We start from the raw sequence: 11,012 nt of genomic DNA on the forward strand, positions 1-11,012 counted from the left end.
GCAGAGCATACGTATATGCCCTAATGTAATTCAGAGGTATTAGTAAAGGAACCACCAGGTTAGAAGAGGCCAATGGCCCTTCAAATCACTGACATCTGGGGCACTAGGTTAGGTTACCGGTGCCTCCCTTAACTCTCCCATTAGCAACTGCCAGCACCACAAGGTACAGGAGGTGGCTTCAGACTAAAGCACCAGCTCCTCTGCAAAAAGCTCCCTCCTCCTCCTCTCTCCTCCCACTGCACACTAGCAACAGCCCAACATAGCCTGGCCCATGGCTTCGAGGTCTCTTTATTTCCTAACATTTGGAAAGTGAAGAATTTCCATAAAAGGAGGTTTCAGGATTTGAATTGGTCCAGTTACCTGTTACCTGGTGCATCAGCAATCCCTCCCAGTTGACAGGAGGTGAGAGAGGACCTAGATGAGTGAGTGAAAGGAGGCTGCTACCCAGGATGGCTGGAGGGGCTGCTTGTCACCCCACAGCCTTCTGCAGTCCCTCATTTGCATAGCAAACTCAGACCCTGAGGCTCCAGCAGCTAATTAGAAGACAAGTTTCTCCCTGAGCTGAGGCTGTCTTCCTTCATCATGCAAATAGGGGCAAAAGTTGTTCATTCCTCGCATTCCAGTCTAGGCAGAGGCTTGGCCTTCAAGGGGCCAAAAATAATTTTCCACACTAGCTTGCACCAAAATGCTAATGTGGAACTAGCTGGAGCTCTTAGGTCTGTGTACCCCAGAGACAAACTGCTCCAGAACTTTCCAGAACAGGCTCGGACAAAGTAGCAAAGTAGGGTGTGATTTTCTTTTGTTTTGTTTTGCTTTGACTAAAATCAAAAAGAGTCAGTAAGGAGAGACTAACTACGGAAACAAACAGCCAGACAATATGTGAAACGGAACTCTGACCCACCACCTGCAGCAACCCACCGAGTGAAACAATCCATTATCTACATTAGCCAGGCCAGGAAGCCAGCAAGCTGTGTCAGACTTGTGGGAAGTCAGACATTATCTCGAGTAAAATCCAGGAAAACAAACAAAAACCCCTGTAATGATCAGTCGCAGGGGCCAGAACTTGGCTAATAACTGACGGCTTCCCTGCTTTCAGTCTAGGACCAAGTAGAGAAGGCCAGATAGGCACCCCAACCAGTCGCATTGGAGCCCAACTCCAGCTGCCTCCAAGCCAGCAGCCTCCAATCAGTCACACCTGCAGCCTTCCCTTTCCCCACCACAAAGCCTTCCCACTCCCCTCTGCCAGCCTCAGAGTATCTGCCGAAACACAACTCCTTGTTACAGCAAGTTGAATGAACAGCCTTTGCTTGGTCTCATTAGGTCAGTCTCCACTTCTCTCCACAGTAGGATTCTGTCATCTGCTGGGCACCTAACACATCCCTGATCATGGTCTCTGGACCCCCGTTTGCCTGTCCATACAATCGAGTTCATACTGCTAACCCCCGCCTCCGTCGTTGTATAATGAGGAAGAAATAAGGGCTTTGTAAACTGAAGCAACTAAATTCTTCCTCCTTTGGGTGTCAGCACTGTCCCTCCACCACTTTCCGCTGCTCTTTCCCTTCCTCCTTTCATTTCGCATCTCTGGGACATAATCCATATAAATATCTAGCGATACAACATTTTAGAAATGGAGACACGTTGTGCTGTTCTCCACTGCCAGTGACTCTCGGCCTCTCCACCACCCTTCCTCATCTCTCTCCTGCCCTCCAGCGCTCCACGTGGAATGTAGGAGAGAGATGAGCAAGTCACGCTTTCTGTCCCATCAGTGTCTCCTTTTCCTTCTCTCTCACCTGCCTTTCCTCATTGTTATTGTGGGCTTCTGTTCTCTGATGCTAGATTGCAGGATTTTCAAAATGTTAAAATCCTGCAAGTTTTCCCTATTCCAGGACAAATGTTGGCCTACTGGGTCTGAGAGCATTTTAAAAGAAATACAGTTTCTTGACTTCCAAGGGTGGAAAAGATAACATTCACTGAAAAGGAAATAACAAAGCCTTGTAGGGATCAGAGTTGTAATTAGCCTATTCTTTGTTTGAATGCAAATTCAGGCTCACAGATAGATGAGAATTTTCCTTGTTTGTGCTCTCAATTTCATTAGCAAATCTTATTCTCTTAGTTGCATAAAATCCCACTACAGAGTAATATTCATCACCAAAATTAATCCCAGGGTCTCCCATAGCTGCAAACACGTGTCCCTGGTACTGACCCAGTGCTTTGTTCTCATGATTGTGCAGCAGACTCTCCCCGCGTCAGAGCTGTGTGCTGCAGACCATGCCACAGCAGCTGGGCCTGCCCCTGCCTTGAGAGCCGAGCCTGGCGAGGTGACTCCAGGGCAGTGCTGCTCAGACCTGAGGAGGGTCCTGCAGGTGCTGTCAGGGCTGGGGAAACCATTTCCTCACCTTCAGTTCTTCTGGCTGGTCGAATAATTTAATAGGAGGAAATCAAATTTTAATATGTGCACGAAGAATTCACATGAGCATGAAAATTCCAAAGACAGTGAGGCAATTCTGGATGAGGGAGAAAAAGGCAGAATAGGGTCTTAGATTTCAAAAGTAAAAATGGGCAATTTGCAAGTAGCTGAGAGAGGGGCAAACTCCCACCGGGCAGCTCAGAAACTATGGGACGCAGGGCAAACCTCCCAGCAGCCCCTGCTTGGATCCTTCCCGTCTAAAACTAAGGGAAATATACTTAAGGTGATTACGCTAAGGTTCCTTTCCTGGAGCCATCTTTTAAGAAATCTGAACCTCTTTAAGAGGAAAGAGGGTGGTGTAAAAACAAAAACAAAAACAACCCTCTTTCCAGGCTTTAACTAATTTCGGTTAGAAATAATCACATTTCAGGGATACCCATTCCTGACCCTCACAGTGGCTCTCCCCTTCACCTTCCCCAATTTCTGAGTCAGTAGGTCTGAGTGAGATGTGAGCATTTCCAAGAAGTTTCCAGACTATGCATCTACTGCCAATCCAGGAAGCCCACATGAGAATTTCTGCTTGAGGTGCTTTAGGGATTGGGACAAACTTGAACCCGGTCAGACCAAGCCTCCCACCTCCACTGACACATGCTACCAACTAAAGAGATTTCCAACTGAGACCAAGCCTCTTGTCCCTAGAAAACAAAAGTTAACCAAGGATTTCAGTTCACCCTAAAGCACACATGCCTGACATCACCTCCTACCGGATCCTTCCTTGAGGCTGGAAGGAGGAAGATGGTAGCGAGTCAACGGAAATGGCAGAGGCTAAGGGGCAGAGAGGAGCGTCTCAGAGCGCTGAAGAACCTGGGTCCACGCCATCTTGTCTAGCCCCAACTGGCTTTCTCAATGAGAGCCGCTCCTTCTAAGAAAACATCTGCTTCTATGTCTTTTGGTTATAAGTGAAACAAGAAACGGAGAATGATTTGGGGTCCTCGATGCTCCTAAGTGCCAGTCACCTACAGTTACCTCCTGCACTGTTACAGTTCTTACAGCTCTGCCTGTAGTTATCTCACTCTGCACTATGAGACTCCAAAATAGTGAAAGTCATATTTGACAACTGTTATGTTTGGTTTAAATGTAAAATTAATTGGATATATTAGAATCAGTCCTCTTGACCTGGAGCTCTAGAAGGCCTTGATTTCTCGGTATCACTACACTGTGCCCTGAGCATGATAAAGCAGTTGAACCAATAGTAATTAGGTTCCCACTTCTCTGAGCAGGGGTGAGAAATAAGCAAGACAAGGAAGTGAGCTCTTGCTGCTGATGGATGGGTTAACTTAGGGCAGAAGGACCTGCAGTGAGGATGACTGAACAGACCTGGAGAAAAGTGAGGAACTCAAGAAGAGGGCTGAGTACAGGCAAGATACCCACCTGCTGCCGTGCACTTCTCATCCATTCACAGGATGAATTGAGGCCCCCCTTGATTTCCGTGACTTCTTCAGCAAGCAACCAAAACATGTGTGGGCTGAGATAAGTCTGGCCTCAGGGTAGAACTGTAGGGACACGGGGGTAGCCAGGAGAGTTACTATGGCAGGGCACTTTCTCCATGTGAGAGACAGTTTTTAACATGGTCTGTTGACACAGTAGTAGTGAAGACCATGATGGAAGGATTTTAAAACAAAAGCAAGACTTCCTAGATAGGCTCATTCTATTCCTCAAGTACATTTTTTGAAATTCATCTGGGGTTGGCTAATAGTGGAATGAGAATGCATGCTACAATGAGCATACTTTGTAGGTCAGTTATGTGGGAAGCCCATGGGCATGGTCAAAAACCATGGTTTCTGAGTCAAATATAAGAATATAATCACCTCTCTAGAGAATTTTACTCAAAATGATAGGTAAGCAGATCCTCATGGTCAAGTTCAGATGGGTATGAACTTAATTTTGTGAATATATTTAATGGTGGTCATGAGATTATAATAATTACTAATATAGAAGTGAATAGTCTATTAACTACTAGTGATGATATTAAACTAATCTTTTCTTGGATTTATATCAAAAGTAGCTGATTTGAAGTCGGTTATGCTCCTCACCAATAAATGAGTACATAAAAGAGTAGTCATATGACATCCACAAAGAGACAGTATGAGGTGACAGCTTTAGTATCTAAAGTGCTGATTAGATGTGAAGTGAAATGTTAGTTGATGCAGAAAGCATACAATTAGGAGTGCCATACCAATAATGCCACAGAATCCATGATATCCCCTTTCCTTAAAAAATGTTGAGCCATTAATGCTCTCAGAAGTAGTGGTTCTTTTTTTATAATATTCTGAAGTGTACAACAATGCAAACTCCTTGAGCAATGGTGATTAACACCAGTGGTAGTAGTAGTGATTTTGGTCCATTAGACACTGGTGGACTCGAATGATAAGAATGCCTGCAACTGGAGGAATTAAAGTGTTAAGTAAGGGCACTTCTAGTAGATGTTGTAGATAAATACTTGCTGTTGGTCAATGTCTATCAAGTTCTGCCACAGAATAAAGTTTGAGAAAACTCAAGACAATCCTGCAAAAAAAAAAAATAAGCTTCAGACAGAATGAAGATTGTTTCATATCAAAGTCATTTTATACAGCTGATATGCAACAATCTTGGAAAATGCACTTCTGTACAATGTTTCATCATCATTAGCATGTGATTGCTAATGTAATGGTTATTAATCCTAGTTTTAATAGAATTGATGTATTAAAATCAAATGATATCATCAGTCCTGAGATTATTAATAGGTGATAGAATTAATACTGCTCCTGTTAATGGCCAAGGGCTTGAGTTTCCTATCTGGTAAGTACATATTTTGTGGGTCCTGATATATGTATTAGGAGAGAAGACATATAGGAATTAAGGCAGCTGTGAGCTCTAAAACTATAAGAAATACTAAAATAATAAATTCAATTGAGAGTACCAAAGAACTAATTGACAACAGGGCTAATATTTCATTTCTAATTAGGTGAATTAATAGGTGGCCAGCTGTTCATTTGCTGTAAGTTGCATGGCTAGGGCTACTGGTTGACTATTAATACAGTACAGTGGTAAGTGAAACCAATGTTTCCTGAGGTAGAAATTGAAAAAAATGAGGTTTTGAATGGAAACCAGTAATAACTGTCCCTGTTTATAGTAGGACTGCTACATGTAAAAATTTTGAGGTTTGGGTGATTGGGGTAAATGTCTGGTATAGCATCCCTAACAGGTTTATAGAATAAGTAAATAAATAAAATAAGTCATGTAAGATTAGAGATCAAGTTCGCTCTCAGTGGCTATGAACTAACTTAATTGGGTTTTTTAAAAAAGATTTTATTTCTTTTTAGACAGAGGGGAAGGGAGGGTGAAAGAAAGGGAGAGAAACATCAGTGTGTGGTTGCCTCTCACACGGCCCCTACTGGGGATCTGGCCCTCAACCCAGGCATGTGCCCTGACCGGGAATTGAACTGGTGACCTTTTGGTTCATGGGCTGGAGCTCAATCTACTGAGCCACACCATCCAGAGCTAACTTAGTTTTTCAATGTAATTAGACTAATTGTTGCTGGAATGTAATGAATTATGCAGTTCTTAAAAAAAATGGTTTGGTGAGAGAAACAGAATTGTTGGACATATAATCAAGATTGTAATAGGTAATTCTAATAATGTGTGATAATGAAAAAGACAAGTATGTTTTGCTTCATTTTGTCTCTCAAGGGGCTGGGTGTTTTAGCACTTCAAGTGTTTTGAGTACTTAAGCTTTTATATAAGCTGATTTTTCAAATGTTTGATATGGTAGAGGGAGGGCATGCTTCTTATTTTCAGGCAAATGCTTCTCTAATTATAAATGTTATTAGCATTACTGTTGTTAGTGAAATAAGTGACCCTAAATATGAGACAGAGTTTCATGCTTTGTAAGCATATGGAATCTAGATAGTCTGAGTATTGTCATAGCAACAGCAGAAAGACTACAGATACATTGAGGATGGTGAAATTAACACCTAGGAATACTATTGTAAGGTGGGCTTTTGGCTCATGTAGCACATGATGAATATCCTGAAAATATTAGGAATCGGTCTGCAAAACCACCTGTTGCTATAGACAGGACATGGTGGAAAGGGGCAAAAACATAATATATATTGTTGGGATGGTTAATTTGATGTGCCAACTTGACTAGACAATGGTAATCATGTATTTGATCAAACAGAACTAGGTGTTGCTGTGAAAGTCTATTTCAGGCAAGATTAGCATTTAAATCAGTGGAGTTTGAGTAGAGTACTGTCCATAATTTGGGCGGGCCTCATCCAATCAATTGAATGCCTTAAGAAAAAATGCTGACCTCCCATAAGGAAGAGGGAATTCTGAGGATATTCGGGCAGCCTTTGAACTCAAGCTGCAACATCAACTCTTCCCTGGGTCTCCAGCCTGTCAGCCTATCCTACAGATTTTGGGCTTTCCAGCTTTCATAACTGTGTAAGCCAATTCCTTAAAATACCTCTCCCCCCGCCCACTCTATTTCACTTCCTCTCCCTCTCTCTCTCCCCTTCACCCCCCCCCCATCTCTTTTCCTCTCTCTTTCCACGTCTATTACAGATTTAGTTCTTAGAGAAAATCATCTCAGCCCGTTCAAAATAAAATTAAAGGGCAATTCACTAAAAGAGTACTATTAAGTGACAGACATTCCAGAGAAAACTTAAATACTCTAATGATTTTTCCCTGCTTTTGGCAAGAACCCATCTTCACCTTCAGGAAAAAGGATAAGGCACGTGCTCCGCAAACTGGAAGTGGCCTGCACCGTTTCATCAGTTCAGACTAGCAGCCACGCCAGGTTTCCAAATGAAATGCGAGTGCTCAAAGGTGAAAACGGAACACGCCACAGTGGAAGTCACAATATTCCAACTGTTCCTCCCTCTAGTCTGCATTTTCCCTCCATTCAGCTTACAATTCTTCCCAGCTTGCCAAAATGAGACGTTTATGAAATGAAGCATTTAGATAAGGAACTGTCTGCCTCAGTCTCACTGTATGTGACAGAGGATCAGAGGAGAAAATCTCATATACTTTCTTTGATCTCCCTATATATCCCAGGACCTTGTCCAGTTTTTTAGGAATGCCCATAGCCCAATCTTACTTTCTTAAGACCCATAATCTCAACATTAGGAAGGAGGATGGTAAATTTCCTTACTCCAAAGTGGCATGGATTCCCCCAAAACATTCCCCCTAATTTAGTGGATTTTTCCACTTTCTTGCACAGACAATATGAAACTTTACATGCACTATGATTGTACCCTCCTTTTGTTTGGTGATAAGTCCTTTAGATTTGGTTTAGATGTAACCTCTCAGCTTCTCTCCTTCTTCCTCTACTACGATGCTTCCCTTCTCTGCCCTCACAGAAAGCTTTGCATAGTGGCTAAAGTATCTGAAGGCCAAGATTTGTACCCTAATTTTTCACTTAGTAACAATTTTTCTCTTTTATTATTTTGGTTTCAACGTTCTTTAGGCAATTTAATCCCTTGGCAGACCTGCTTCTAAAACCAAGAGTCAGTACTCGCCACCAGCACCAGGGGTTCTGCTAGGAGAAAAGAGAACCTGGCTGGAGATGCTCGGGGCGGTGAAAACTTTCAGTAAACTCTGGGGCTCCCTCAAGGACACACACACCAAACAAAACAAAGAAACAAAAACACCTATTCTTTCTGGGAATGGTGAGAAAGAGCTAATACAACCTAAGAGAAGAAAGAATGGACGATTACGTAAGAATTAACAGAGATCTTCAGCTTGGCACATCCCTAAGTGTTTATTAGAAGAAACTAAGAACCAAGAATCCTCTATGCTTTTAAAAATGTAACATTGGAACATCCAAATATCACTTAAACTCTTCTGGAAGAAGAACCTTTACAATATTTGAACATTTATAAACCCAAGACATGAGAGACTACAAGCATTTTGGGGTTATGCATATTCTGAATAGAAATAGGTTTATTCCAGGCAAATAAACACAACGAGGCAGCTACAGAGTGTTCCCCATTTATTTAAGTAATTATTCCCCCTTAAGGAAAATATTTCACAACTGCACAACTGTAATGGGGCAATGAGGAGAAATCAAGGAAGTTAAAATGCCTTCAAGTATAACCAATGGCCTGGGGACTCCAGAGAAGGAAGCCGTATGTTGAGAACCTGTTCGGCTTGGCGGCTCTTAGGGAACAACTCCAGGAACAGGGGACCTGCGGGCCACTCCAGCTGCTCCAACGAGGATTTCTGCCTATCGCCCGCTGCCATGACCGACCCAGCACCTAACCTATAAACACTCTGATTTGTAGCAGATTCTGAGGAGGCACTAGATTTAATCCTCAGAACTAGATGCACAGTTGGCGGGGAGGTTGGGAAATGATCAGAAATGTCTACGTGGAGAAAAATATGAATAAATATAGTATAATTCTCTTGTTATCGGCTCATCAAGAACCGAACATAACTTTCCCTCTGGTAGTTTCTTGTTAGTGGGTTGCATAGCCTCTTGAATATTAATATGAATTACCTCCTCAGATTATATATTAAAAGGAAAGGACTAATTTGTTTCAGAATTCCTAGGAAAATGCTTTGTGTTTCATAGCTCTCAGATATTATCGACTACATTCTTTGCTCTCTGCCAGTAAGGAAAGCAAGTTCAGCATTAACTGAGAAATGAGATGTGGTCCCTCATACATTCTCAACACAGTGCTACAGCTAAGCACAACTTTGTAGATCAGTAGATTGAGGAACAAATCCTTACAAATTCAAAAGACTCTAGATGTCTTCACTTACAGAAGTGGTCTGTGTTTACATTAAGAAAGAAGACAAATTACTGAGAACCAACTTGATAAATATGTCCACAAGCACAGCATAAAAGGGACAGGCAAAGGCAACTCTGATCTCCTCGTCCAACAAAGGCTAGAATGGCCAGACTCAGATTTTTTTTTTCTGGGATAGTAAGTCCTCTGAGAAGTAACACTGTTGGTTATAGGATATTTTGAAAAGTGTAGTCATCAAAGCAAAGCTAAGTGGCATCATGGCACTTCATCACCTGTAGTCATTGGGATTTCAGTTTTCACCCGGTTGTTTCACTCTCCCCTGCCCCACCCCTGCCATAACAGACCTCCAGCTCTCTCTTTGCTCTTTGATGCAATGAAGTTAGCTGTTTCCGGAATATGTTGCATGACTAAGAAGAAAGGGATTGAATAAAATATTACAATTTACAAATCTCACTTGGCAAACTATGTGCATATAAATCAACATTTCTGGTGAAAGCCCCCAAAGCCTTTTAAGTCTCCCACTGAATTCACTCAGTGTTCCAAACGTGAATACGTTCGAAGGAATAATGAATTGTGAAAGTGCCTCACGTCAGAAAGGTGGCTAAAAACAATTCAGCAAGACATCCCAGCTTTGTCTCATTCAAGCCTTTAAGACAGAGTTGGGAATGAGCCATGTTGTTTTGTCCCAACGCTGCCAAAGCAAAGGCCTGAGGGAGAAAAGCATCTATATTCTGACCATGTAAGTAGATCATTCTATTCAAAAAAGAAAGGCAGGCAGGCAGGAAGGAAGGGAGGGAAAAAGGGAGGGAGGGAGGGAGGGAGAAAAACTTTTTACACATACACACATTCACATACCTCCTAGGAGAGAGTTTGGTGAAATGAACAGAAACTGGACAGAGCTTTGGAACAGGGCAGAGCTAAACCTGAACCCAGGCTCTTCGCCATGGTCAAACCACTCGATCTTGTTGGGCTTCAAGTCCTTCATTTGGAAAATGAAGGTAGTGATGTCTACTTTCTGGGCCTTGTGCGGATTAGTGAAGTATCATGTGCACATGAACCTACATGTACACAGTGGGCTCACACCCAATGGTGGTCATCACACCTGTCATCCTCCGCATTGCCCGGCTATAACAGGCTGGCAAGGAAAAATAAAAGAACCATAACTCAAGTAACAGTTCTTAAATTAAATTAGATCTTTCAAGTCGTGCCCTCTGTCTTGGGGAAAAAACTCACCTATGTCTCTGGAACCCTAGGATTATTGGCTTCTCACAGAAAGGGTGAGGTAGTCAAGTCTGGATCTAAATCGTCTTACTATTAGCTCATCGGATACTTAGAGTCCAAAAGAACATATGGAACAGTGCATTTCTTAGATCTGACTTCTTACTGGGGTAAGACCTTCGTTCTTACCCCTTAGCACACCCACACAGCCACCACCTTAGAGAAACCTCCTCTCCTACTTTGTCTTCCCCAGGGTTCCTTGGAACTCAAAGAGGTTTCTCTTTGACTTTGCACCTTTAGACTATTCTCTCTTTGTGTGCAGGGCATTGCCCCTTCACCCCACTAAATACCATTCTACATGGTTCTTGGGCAGATCATTCTGGGATGTAAAAGAGAGGAGGGAAAATGTCACTCATAGATGTCTTCATTTAAGGGGCAAATGCTTCTTAGTGGGGAGCACTTTCACATTGCCCAGAAATCCTGTGGGCATCTCCAGAGTGCTCTTATGTGTTTTTCCACCAACGTGAGAGGAGGAAAAAACACCCACCCTGCTCTATGCCCCCTTCTATGAAAACGTCTCAGTTCTCACAAGG

The sequence above is a fragment of the Phyllostomus hastatus genome, unplaced genomic scaffold (assembly GCF_019186645.2).
Source record: "Phyllostomus hastatus isolate PE091 unplaced genomic scaffold, TTU_PhHast_1.1 phas_contig_86, whole genome shotgun sequence".
NCBI classification, from domain to species: domain Eukaryota; kingdom Metazoa; phylum Chordata; class Mammalia; order Chiroptera; family Phyllostomidae; genus Phyllostomus; species Phyllostomus hastatus.